This window comes from Zalophus californianus, chromosome 14, assembly GCF_009762305.2.
Source record: "Zalophus californianus isolate mZalCal1 chromosome 14, mZalCal1.pri.v2, whole genome shotgun sequence".
NCBI lineage: Eukaryota > Metazoa > Chordata > Mammalia > Carnivora > Otariidae > Zalophus > Zalophus californianus.
The window spans coordinates 15,592,462-15,604,073 of NC_045608.1; the positions used below are offsets into that span (position 1 = coordinate 15,592,462).

Sequence of the window (11,612 nt, forward strand, 5' to 3'; positions counted from 1 at the left end):
CAATCAGAAACAAAAGGAGAGCCACAGCCCCTGGCAGGGAGGGGATGTCCCCTCACCCTATCGGACAGACCTAACTGTCCTTGAATCAAAGGCTTCCTGGAAGCACTCGGAGTAACAACAATCGGTAACACTTACCGAGCAATTTGCTTTGTGCTGAGCATTTTATGTGCTCACTTCCCTGACACCAGCCCATTTTCCTGTCACAATGACCCTACAAGGCAAGTAGGATAATAATGACCCCCATTTAACAGACGTCCTGAGGCCCAGAGAGGTGAAATCACTTGCCCAAGGACACATAGATTGGAAGTGGCTGATTCAAATCCAGATCTACCCAGTTCTAAAGGCTGTGTTCCTACCTTCCCCGGGACACCAGCCCTCCCGCAGCCCTGCCGTCACGGACTCACCCCACTTCTCTGTGGACAAGGAATGACCACTCCTAGGAGGGTTGTAGCACACGAGGGCTGAGAGGCAGGGGCAACCACATCACAGCTGGGCCATTTAGGAGCTGTGTGACCTTGGGAAAAGCAACTTCACCTCCTGCAGCCTCAGTCCCCTCATCTGTAGAATGGGAACTGTATCCGAGAGGAACTGTGAGGACCTCACATGGGCCCTCATCCGCAGGAAATGGGCACGCTGTCCACACTCCACGCCTCTTAAGGGTCTCCTGACCCATCATACTGCCCCACAGAACAAACGAAGACAGAAGTCCTCGGAATGGCAAAGAAAAGGCAGCAACTCTTCTGTTACCACTAAGACTGTGGGACCAAGAGGCCACGGAGGGGTCTCATCTGTTTTTCCCACAGGGCTGGTCACATGACAGGCAGGCAATGAATGTGTCTTCTGAAAACACATACACACACACACACACACACACACACACACACACACAGAGAGCACAGGAAGGAAATACATCAGCATGTTCTCCCTGGTTATCTCTGAGTTATGGCACCTTATCTTGCTTTCTGCTTATCTGCATTTTCTGACTTTCTTATAATAACATGTATTATTTGTGGCATTATCTAAGATCTTGAAAGACATACACCCAACTGGTACCATAGGTTACCTCTAGGAAATAGGGATGGGAAGGCCTAGTTGATGGGGGGGGGGGGGGGGGCTTTCTTTTTTTTTTTTTTTTTTTACTTTATGTACATACAACACTGTTTGTGTTACTTTTGTAATTTTTTTAAAGAAAAAAATATAAGCCATGTGGCACATGATGGCAGAAATAGCAAGGACGTCGGTGTGAGAAAGACTTGCCTTTAAATGCTGACTTGTCTACGAAGTAACCGCTGTGAATCTCAGTTTCTCCATCTGTAAAATGAGGTAAAAATGCTGCTTTGTCAAGTTTGTTGTAAGGATTAAAGATAACTTGTGGGAAAAAAACACACCCCCGCTTACAATAAGTGATCAATAATTGAAAGCAGTTATTAAGGGCTTATTGGGGGGTTATTTTGTCTGTGGTTTTATTCTACATAAGCAGGTGCTTCTCCAGGAACTAATATGGTGAAAAATAAACCCTTAATAAGCACCCAATCAAAACTCTGCATCTCACTATAGGGGAAGCACATTAGAAAGTAAGATGTGTGTAAAATAAAATAGCTATCTATCTTCTCTAGTATCAAATTTGACTCCTTTGGCTCCCCTAGACTCAGCAGTCACTGACAGATCTTGGACTTCTCAAGCTAGGCAGAAAAATCTGGAGTGTTCTGTTTTGTTCAAATGTATTGGGTTCTTTTTCTTTTCCACCAGGAGGCCTTCCTCTGGCTGGAAAATTCACCAGGAACCCCTCCCCCATTCCCAAAAGACCACAGGGAAGTGAGATTTATTTACCTCGGACACAATGGGGGAGCCGAGCTAATCTTTTCTTCTGTCTTTGGGAATTGGCTTGCCTGTTGACCCAGATGCCCTACACATGCTCACAAAACCCTTCTGCCAAACTTCATTAGCCATTTAGGCTTCTGCGGTGTTATTCTGAGTCCCTTATTTTCTGGCATTAACTTAAAGCAACATTTTCTCACCTCCATTGGCATGCTTCCACAGGTTAGAGGCTTAAAAAATGAATTGCAATGGATTTTGTCACAAATTGCCTAAAATCAAAATGTTTGATTTCATCTCCTATTTCATTTCCAAATGATTAGCAGAGGAGGCCTGTAGCTCCTGTTAGTAGGACTCAGAGACCATTTCCGGGCAAAGCAAAAAACAAAACAAAACAAAATCATCAACAACAACCAAAAAACACCATAGCCTTATCAATTCATGTTTTCCACTAATGAGTTACCGATGTCTGTCATGGGCAGGAGATCAAGGACTGGTGACAATGTCTGACATCCCCAATCTAATAAAGCATTTCTTTTTCTGTTCATTCCAAAGAAGCACACTAGTGGGAATTCCACGTGGTTTGGTGTGACAATAAGAACAACTATTATTTATGGAGTGCCACTGGGAGCTAGGGTTCTTTCCATATATAATACCTCTTATAACAACTCCTCAATTATTAGGACAGTCTTGGCTCCAAGTGTCAGACAACCAACTCACACTATCTTAAGCAAAAGTAGAATTCTTTGGGCTCATGTAACTAAGAGGAGAACCAAGTTTGTGCTTAGAATCACAGGAAGAATTTCAGGAAACAGCCTCAGCAAGAGGCTCCAGAAACTTCCTCTCTCATTTTTACTTCTCTCTGTTTGTCTTTACCTGTTGATCACATTTCCTCCTACTATAGACAGGCCTAGTCCATCTGAAGAGGAACATGGCTGGCATGTCCCCAGTGGATATAAAATGCTACTTTCTCCCAACATGTGTATATTGGTCCCAGGGAAAAACTCTGATTAGACTGCCTGTGTCACATGCCTGTCCCTTGGACCAATCACTGTTTCTGGTTAGATGATTTGGCCAGAATTGGGTTATATTCTCATCCTTTTGGCCAGGGGTCTGTGTCTATTCATAGGAGAAAGGTTTAAAAAGCTTAATAAGGGGATGCCTGGGTGGCTCAGTCGGTTAAGCATCTGCCTTTGGCTCAGATCATGATCCCAGGGTCCTGGGATGGAGCCCCACATCGGGCTCCTTTCTCAGCGGGGAACCTGCTTCTCCCTCTGCCTGCCACTCCCCCTGCTTGTGCTCTCTCTCTCTCTAAAACTTTTAAAAGATTTTATGTATTTGTCAGAGACAGAGAGATAGTGATAGAGAGTACGAGCAGGGGGGAGATTGAGAAGCAGGCTTCCCGCAGAGCAGGGAGCCCGATGCGACGCTCAGTCCCAGGACCCCGGGATCATGACCTGAGCCAAAGGCAGACCTTAACCGACTGAGCCACCCAGGTGCCCCAAATAAATAAAATCTTTAAAAAAAAAATTAAAAAGCTTAATAAACAGATAAAAATAGGGCTACTATGAACAGCTGTGCAGGTTGCCTACTGGACAAGGGTACCAGCTGAGGGGCTAAGTAGGTAATAAAATCCTGCCTGTACTCTGCTCAGCCAGCCACGTACCCTGGCCCCAGCTACATCTGCTAGAAGAAAGGATGCCTTTTTTCTAATTTATGCAAAGATATCAAAGCAGCAGCGCTGGATGAAACAACAGTTACTTCAGGCCACTGGAAGCTCTAGGAAGTGAATCATGATTACCTCATTTTTAAGATGAGAAAATGGAAGGCCACAGGGGTAAAGTGACTTGCCCGAGGCTATATAGCAGGAAACAGTAGAGCTAGGATTCGAACCCGGGTCTCTGGCTCCAAAGCCCACGCTTTCCATGTGATAACTCACTCAGCTACCGTCGGGGGGCGTGGGGCTCACCAGGCTCCTAATAGCATGAGGAAGAAGTGAGATAAGTGGATTCTTTGTGCCTCTTCTCTCTGCAAACCCAGCTATCCCCACGGGGATAATCTAACCAAGAAAACCAAGCCAAGCCCCAGACAAGACACTTCACAAAAAATGTTTGCAAACAGCTTGGAAGTCATGGTGTTTCCCTTAAAAAGGTAATTTCTTGCTTGGAACAGTGAGAAATTAGATGCAATCTGTTTTGATTTCTTCCCAATTTAGGACACGCTTTAGTGACCAATCTGAAGACATGCCAGCATCCTTCTGTCTCGAGGAGATGTTAGCTTCGTTTATGTCTCTGTTCATAAAGGACATCTAAATCATCCCACAGGAAAGGCGGCTCAAAATTGATACAGCAGACATGGAGACAGACTGAGCTGCTTCTTCCTGGGTATTATTATTAATAAGAACAGTAATAATTACCATTCAATGGGCATTTACTGTGTGTCATGCCTGATGCTAGAGACATCCATCCCGTGCAGCCCTGATAGAAAGTCAGGGTGGGGTGGGGTGGGGTTATTTTGGATACTTAGCCTCTGAACACCCTTTCTGTTGGAGAAAAATCCTCCACGGGGTGATTCTTGGTGGAAGCTTGACCTGTTTCCTCCACAAAACCAAAAGACATCAGAGCTCTGAGAACTCTGCCATATCTTTCCAGAACATTCCATTTTTGCTTAAATTAACCAATGTCTGTGTCTGCTGTTTGCACCCAAGCACCCTGCTACCTGAAAGTGTTCTTATCCCCATTTTACAGATGAGACTCTGAGACTCAGAGAGAGTATGAGACTTGGTTAAAGAGTTTTAAAATGAAGCTATAGAAGGGCAGAGCAGAGCTCCCTGAAGGCATGAGGTGATGCGGTCAACATAAGCAGAGCTTTGTAGTCAGGTTGACTTGGAGATGAACGCCAGTTTCACCCTCTGGGGGACCCCTAGCGACTTATTTAACTTCTCTCTGTGTCTCAGGTTCTTCATCCAAAAAATACAGATGGTTGTACCAGTAACATGGAATTCTTGAGAGCATTAAAAGAAATCATCAAAAGAAAAAAAAAAACCACGTATGTATTGCTCTCAACATCATGTCTGACACACAGAAAGTGCACAACACACGTTAGCTGTTCTATCTGTTATGGCTATTTTTGCTCATTAACCCCTTTCTATCGTGTCATAAGTGGGGCTTATCTGACCACTTACTAGGATTGTCCTGTCATCCCTTCCAACCCCCAGAGACATGGCTGAAGGAAAGTAGAGGGTGAGTAATAAGTCCACCTGCAGTAATATTCTACCTCTTGGCATGGGGGTGACTTCTGAAACCAGACCTTCACTCTGGTTCTTTCTGTGTCTCAGAAGAATCCTGGCACAAACCGGCAGAGGCTCAGCCTGTGCTCGTCGATCACACTAATGACGATGGATTGCCACCCCTTTGCCACTTGATCACCAGCTGCCCAGAGTTTTATCACCATTTCCCAGGGCAGATCAGGCCACCCCCAACTCCTGCCCACAAGGGCCTTTTTTCCCCCCTTACTCCGTGTCACCCAGAACAGAGCCAATTAAAGAACTCACTCATGTCTCCACCCTCCACCCCTTTAATTACAAACAATGCTGAGAGTTGAATAACACAGAACAAAAGACAGATTTATTTACCCCAGGATATAAACAAGATTATCAGAAACAAGCATTCAGAAGCCCTTAGCTCCTGGGAGAATTTTAATTTGCTGACCCCCTGCCTTACAGAAATCTCGGGTTTTTTCACATAATTATAAAACCCCAAGAGTTTCGCCCGCTTGAGTTATTTGTTGGCACACATTCACCACCCTGGGTTCTTGCTCTCATTGGCTAATCCTAAGTATCTCCGCTGGGGCTTTAAACCAGGCTCTTTTCAGACAACCCAGGAAGCCTGAAAGCAATTCTCTTGTCCTGGTGAAATTTTCCTATTGCAGGCTACCTGGTATGACCAGGGTACACAAACAGGAGCAGGGAGGAGGCAATGTTACATTGGCTTTTGGTCATGAATCATTTAACCTCACATCGAAATGGCAGGAAGCCATAAAGAGAATGCACTGGCTCCTGTAACTGAAAAGTCAACCATAAATCCGAGTTCAGGCACAGCCCAATTCAGCGGCCTCCCAAGCATGTCACTGGGCTCTGTCTTCGGACACCTGTTACCTGTTTTCCTCCGTTAGCTTCCTTCTCATGGGAAAGAAGGTCCCCAGAACGCTCAAGCTTCCAGCCTATCAGCTCCTAGAATTAAACGCCATTGGCTCAGTTTGGGTCACGTGCCCACACTTGAGCCAATCACTGTGACCGAAGGAAGACATACACTGATTGGCTAGATCTGGGTCACATGCCCACTGCCGTCTCTGGAGGAGAAGGCCAATTCTGTTGCAAGCAGACAGACCGAGGCCCGTGAGTGGCTCATGATCCCGGAGTCCTGGGGTCCAGTCCTGCTCCCTGCTCAGGGGGGAGTCTGCTTCTCCCTCTGACCTTCTCCTTTATGTGCTCTCTCTCTCAAATAAATAAATAAAATTAAAGAAAAAAAAAGAAGTAGACAGACCGAGGATGTCAGGTGGGTGAATCCCCAAAGAAAAATCTGGGTGCTCTACCCAGAAGAGGGGAGACGGATGCTGGGCAGGTGAGAACAGTGGATGACCGTCAGAGTGTTCCGTGGGATAGGGGCAGCAAAACACCCACAGGCTTCCAGGGACGGCTTGCAAGTGGTCCTTCAGCATCTGTTATAGGTTGAATTGTGTTCTCTCCCTCCTCCCCAGTTTATATTTTGACGTCCTCGTAACCCCCAGTACCTCAGAATATGACCTTATTTGGAGACACGGTCTTTACAGAGGTAACACGTTAAAATGAGGTCATGAGGGTGGGCCCTAAGCCAATTTGACAGGTATCCTTATAAGATGGAGAAATTTGAACACAGACAGACGTACAGGGAGAATGCCATGTGAACGTGAAGATAACCATCTATAAGCCAAGGAGAGGGGCGTGGGACGGATTCTCCCCCACAGCCCTCAGAAGAAACCAACCCTACGACACCTTAATCTGGAATTTCTAGCTTCCAAAAGTGGGAGACATTAAGTTTCTGTTTTTTGTTTTTGTGGTGGGGTTTTTGTTTTGTTTTGGTTTGGTTTGGTTTGGTTTTCATTTTTTACGACAGTCCTAGAAACTAATACAGCATCCTTGGAGGAAGATGGCAAGCCAGGTGGTTGGCTCATGTCTCACTTAAGTCCCTAAGAGACTCCTAAGCTCCACCCAGATTCTTGCACATTTCTGGGGCTTATGGCACCATGGTCACTCTTCCTTTGGGGTACCGATTCCCAGATGGGTTTTCTCTGCTCAATACAGCATTGATTCTGATGGGAAACTCAGCCCTTTTCCATACTTGCCCTCCAGAAAAAGAATCCACTCACCAAGACACGTCTGTACACTTTACTAAAGTCCTGGAGGAAGAAGGAAGAGATTAAGTTGTAAATTCACACAAAGCTTCAAACGTGAACAGTAAGAATTCATTCATGTTCTTCATTCATTCATTCCTTCAACAAAAAAAATTTTTTTGAGGGGCGCCTGGGTGGCTCAGTTGGTTAAACCGCTGCCTTCAGCTCAGGCCATGATCCCAGGGTCCCGGGATCGAGCCCCACATCAGGCTCCCTGCTCAGCAGGAAGTCTGCTTCTCCCTCTGCCTGCCACTCCCCTTGCTTGTGCTCTCTCCCTCTCTCTCTCTCTCTCTCTCTCGCTCTCGCTCTCTCTGTGTGTCAAATAAATAAATAAAATCTTAAAAAAAATTTTTTTTTGAAAGTCTAATTTGTGCTGAAGCATGAGAAGATGCAAGATAGACAAGACCCTTGTATCCATGGAACTGATACTTTAGCTGGGAAAACATGATAAAGAAGCAAGAGAATTTCAGTAGGAAATGTTGTGGAGAGAATAGCAGAGTTGGGTGGGCACTTTGGGGATGGCATTCTTAACAGAATGACATCTTTTTTTCCTTTAAAGATTTTATTTATTTATTTATTTATTTATTTAGAGCGAGCACGCATGCACAGGAGCGGTGAGGGGAGGGGCAGAGGGAGAGAGAGAAAGAATCTCAAGGGCACTCCATGCGTAGCGGGAACCCAATGTGGGGATTGATCCCACAACCCCAAGATCACAACCAAGAGTCAGATGCTCAACCAGCTGAGCCACCCAGGCGCCCCTAGCAAGATGACATCTTTAGCAGGAGTTGGGGTGTCCGGAAATGCCTCTCAGAGGAGATGAAAGTGGGAGGGCCTAACTCTAGAAGAAAAGAGAAAGGGATGAGCCCTATGAAGGCAGAAGACAGAGAGGACGGGAGAGCCTTCCAGGCATCGAGATGCTTGAGAGGGTGAGGAAAAAGCCCCTGGGGCCAGGATGAGGTTAGGAAAGTGACCTCAGATCTCCGGAGCTTCCCTACCTAGTTTTATTATTCAGAGGCTTATCCATCTGGAAACTGCTGAGTATGCCGTAGGTTCTGCTCTGAGTACCTTCTGCAACCAGGTTATCCAGTACAAATATAACACTAGTTACATAATGCATTTTTAGATTTTTCTAGGAGCCATTTTTAAAAGAGGGAAATTGGTGAAATTAATTTTGGTAAGAGATTTTCTTTCACTTAATATACAAAAAAATATTGTCTTTTGGCATGGAAGCAATATAAAAACTGTTGAGATATTTTGGCATCCCCTTTTTTTAGCACTGTCTTTGAAACTTGTATACATTTCATATTTACAACATGTCTTAATTTGGACTCGCCACATTTCAGGTGCTCAGTAGCCAGATGAGGCTATGGCCACTGCCTTGTACAAATTCATCTCTAACCATCCGATGGGAGGAGAAAAGTGGACCGTGGGGAAATTCCTTTCAAGAGTATAGTAGGAGCACCATGCTGCAGGTGCACATGGGCTAGAGTGTGGGAATGTCATCCTGACCTCTCAGGTCTCTTAACCTCTGTCTAGGAGTAAAGGTACAATAACAATATTAAAAGTGTCCAGCAGAGAGCTGCAGGGCCCATCATCTACCTGATGGTGGGGCCCCCTTCGAGGAGTGGAAATTCTCACTGGCAGACATCCTGGAACCAGGTCAGGCAATGAGGACGCAGACAGGCGGGTCTTAGGCTGGGCAGCAGGCAGCTCGGACTCCCGGGCAGGCAATGCCACGAGCACTGCAGGTGCTCACAGGGTAGGGGGAGCTCTGTACACGTCCACAGCTCCGAGCATGTTACCTCCAGTAGGTACGTGGAACATTCGATCCTGGAACAATCCAGTCAAGGCAGCATAAAAGTTGCAGCCTGTTCTTGTCGCCACCCTGGGCAGCAGGGTCCGTCCCGCGCTGGAGGGGAGGTGCGCCGGGCAGGGTGGCGGTAGCAGAGGCAGAAGGAAGGGAGCTGAAGTGACAAACAAGATGAATTTGTGAAACATGCACGTGTCCCCCAGGGATGGGGGGAGAAACCTGATTTTACAAAGGAAAATAAAAAGAAAATAGAGGGGAAAATAGAAAGGAAGAAAGAGAAACTGGAAGGGAGAGAAGCTTCTAGAAGTGGAGTAGGGTGAGAGCTTGAGCATCACAATGAAGGACTTAAAAGGAAGAGGAGCACCATAGACTGGTAAAATCTGGGTCCTGCTGGTGAATGAATGAATGAATGAATGAATGAATGAATAAAAAACTGTGTATCCAGCTTCTGGTCTGAGCCCTTTCCATGGCTCATTTAATTTACTCCTCACAACAGCAGTGAGGCCAGTATGATTATCTCACTTTATGAATGAAGGTACTGAGGCTCAGAGAGGTTAATTACTCAAGGTCACACAGCTAGAAACTCATACAGTCAAGAATTGAACCTGATTCTGCTCTTAAGTGCTACACTCAAACTTGTTAAGGGGTGTTCTGCAGAACACCATACCCAAAGATCTCTGTTAAAAAAACACAAACATATGCAAAATGGGGTGGGGGAGGGGAGGAGGTTGGAAAGTTTGATCAAGTAAAACTGGACAATGTGGCATATTATCACCTACTTGGAAAGTCACAGCACACAGCAGGAGGCTGGCACAGGCTGTTCTGGTTATCTATTGCTGCATGGCAAACAGCCATTGATGGTTCATTTTATGTGCCAACTTGGCTGGGCCACAGTACCCAGGTGTTTGGTCAAACACTAGTCTCCATGTTGCCACGAAGGTGCTTCTTAGATGAGATGAACACTTAAACCAGTAGACTTGGGGCACCTGGGTGGCTCGGTCGTTAAGCATCTGCCTTCAGCTCAGGTCATGATCCCAGGGTCCTGGGATCGAGCCCTGCATCGGGCTCCCTGCTCCGCGGGAAGCCTGCTTCTCCCTCTCCCACTCCCCCTGCTTGTGTTCCCTCTCTCACTGTGTCTCTCTCTGTCAAATAAATAAAATCTTTAAAAAAACAAACAAACCAGTAGACTTTAAGTAAAGCAAATTAATCCTCCATGATATGGGTGGGCCTCACCCAATCGGTTGAAGGTCTTACGAGAGAAAAAGGCCACCCTCCCCATGAGTAAGGGAATTTTGCCTGCAGACCGCCTTGGGACTCAAGCTGCAGCATGAACCCTTCCATAGGTCTGCAGACCCCAGTCTGTCAGTCCACCTTGAGGATTTTGAACATCATATATATACCTTATTGGTTCTGTTTACCTAAAGCACCCAGACTGATACCTCATATATAAGATATTATATAATACTAATATCTTGTATATATGTCTTATATATAACTTACACCTTATAATACTAATACTTTATGTATATGCAAAGTATATAAAGTGTGTGTGTATGTATATATATGTATATATATATATATATATGCAGCAGAGACCATCATCTTTATTCCACTGTGGCTGGGATTTCCACTCTGGTGCTTCCTCTAATAGCTCGAACTATAACGGCTGTAGCCAGAAGACGCAATTCCCAGGTAGCTTTGCACTCACCTGTCTGGCGCCTTGGCGGGATGCCCGGAGGGGTGGGCTCTGCTGGGACTGCCGGCCACAAAGTCTACATGTGCCCCTCAGGACAGGGCAGCCTAATATGCCAGCAAACAAGGTTGAGGTGGTATGTCCTTTTATGATCTAGCCTCAGATGTCACACGGTGTCATTTCCACCATACTCTGTAGGTTTCAGATACCGGGGGAGGGGATGAAGACCCCACCTCTCAATTGGGCGGGTGTGAGAGATTTTGCAGGGAGGTTATAAAACCTCCACAGAGGCCCCAAAGTTAAAGACATCTGTTTAATTTTGCTTAACCTGGCTTTTCTCGAGATTCCACTTATCTATCGTCACAGGTGAAATCGTGTGTCCAAAATTCAGATGTTGAAGTCTTCACACACCCTCCCCCCTACCCTGGTATCTCAGAAAGTGACCTCATTTGGAAATACGGTCAGAGCAGGTACAATCAGACGAGGTCAGACTCGAGTAGGGTGGGTGCCAAATCCAGTATGTTTCGGTCCTTATAAAGGGGGGAAATTTGGACCCAGACAGACGTGCACACAGGGACCAAGACATGCAAAGATGAAGGCAGAGGTCGGGGATAATATGCATCAGAGATTGCCCACCAGCCACCAGATGCTAGGAGAGAGGAGTGGACCAGATTCTCCCAGCCCTGAGGAGGAACCAATCCTGCTGACGCCTTGATCTTGCCCTTCTAGCCTCCAGAACGGTGTGGGAATACATTTCTGTTGTCTACGCCTAGTTCCTGCTACTTTGTTCCAGCAGCCCGGGCTAACACAGGCATCAACTCCATTCGTGCTTCACTCACTCATTCATATTCCAGACCCTTCACA

At 46.0% G+C, this 11,612-nt stretch overlaps 1 long non-coding RNA gene across 1 annotated transcript; it reads right to left on the reverse strand.

Annotated features, from left to right (window-relative positions):
* Window positions 1-1,254: 1,254 nt before the first annotated feature.
* Window positions 1,255-10,838, reverse strand: LOC113913092. The gene is made up of 3 exons (XR_003517087.2): window positions 10,764-10,838; window positions 8,845-9,209; window positions 1,255-1,311 (listed from the first exon to the last, which is right to left on the reverse strand). It is a non-coding gene; the product is annotated as an uncharacterized LOC113913092 (long non-coding RNA).
* Window positions 10,839-11,612: the final 774 nt, after the last annotated feature.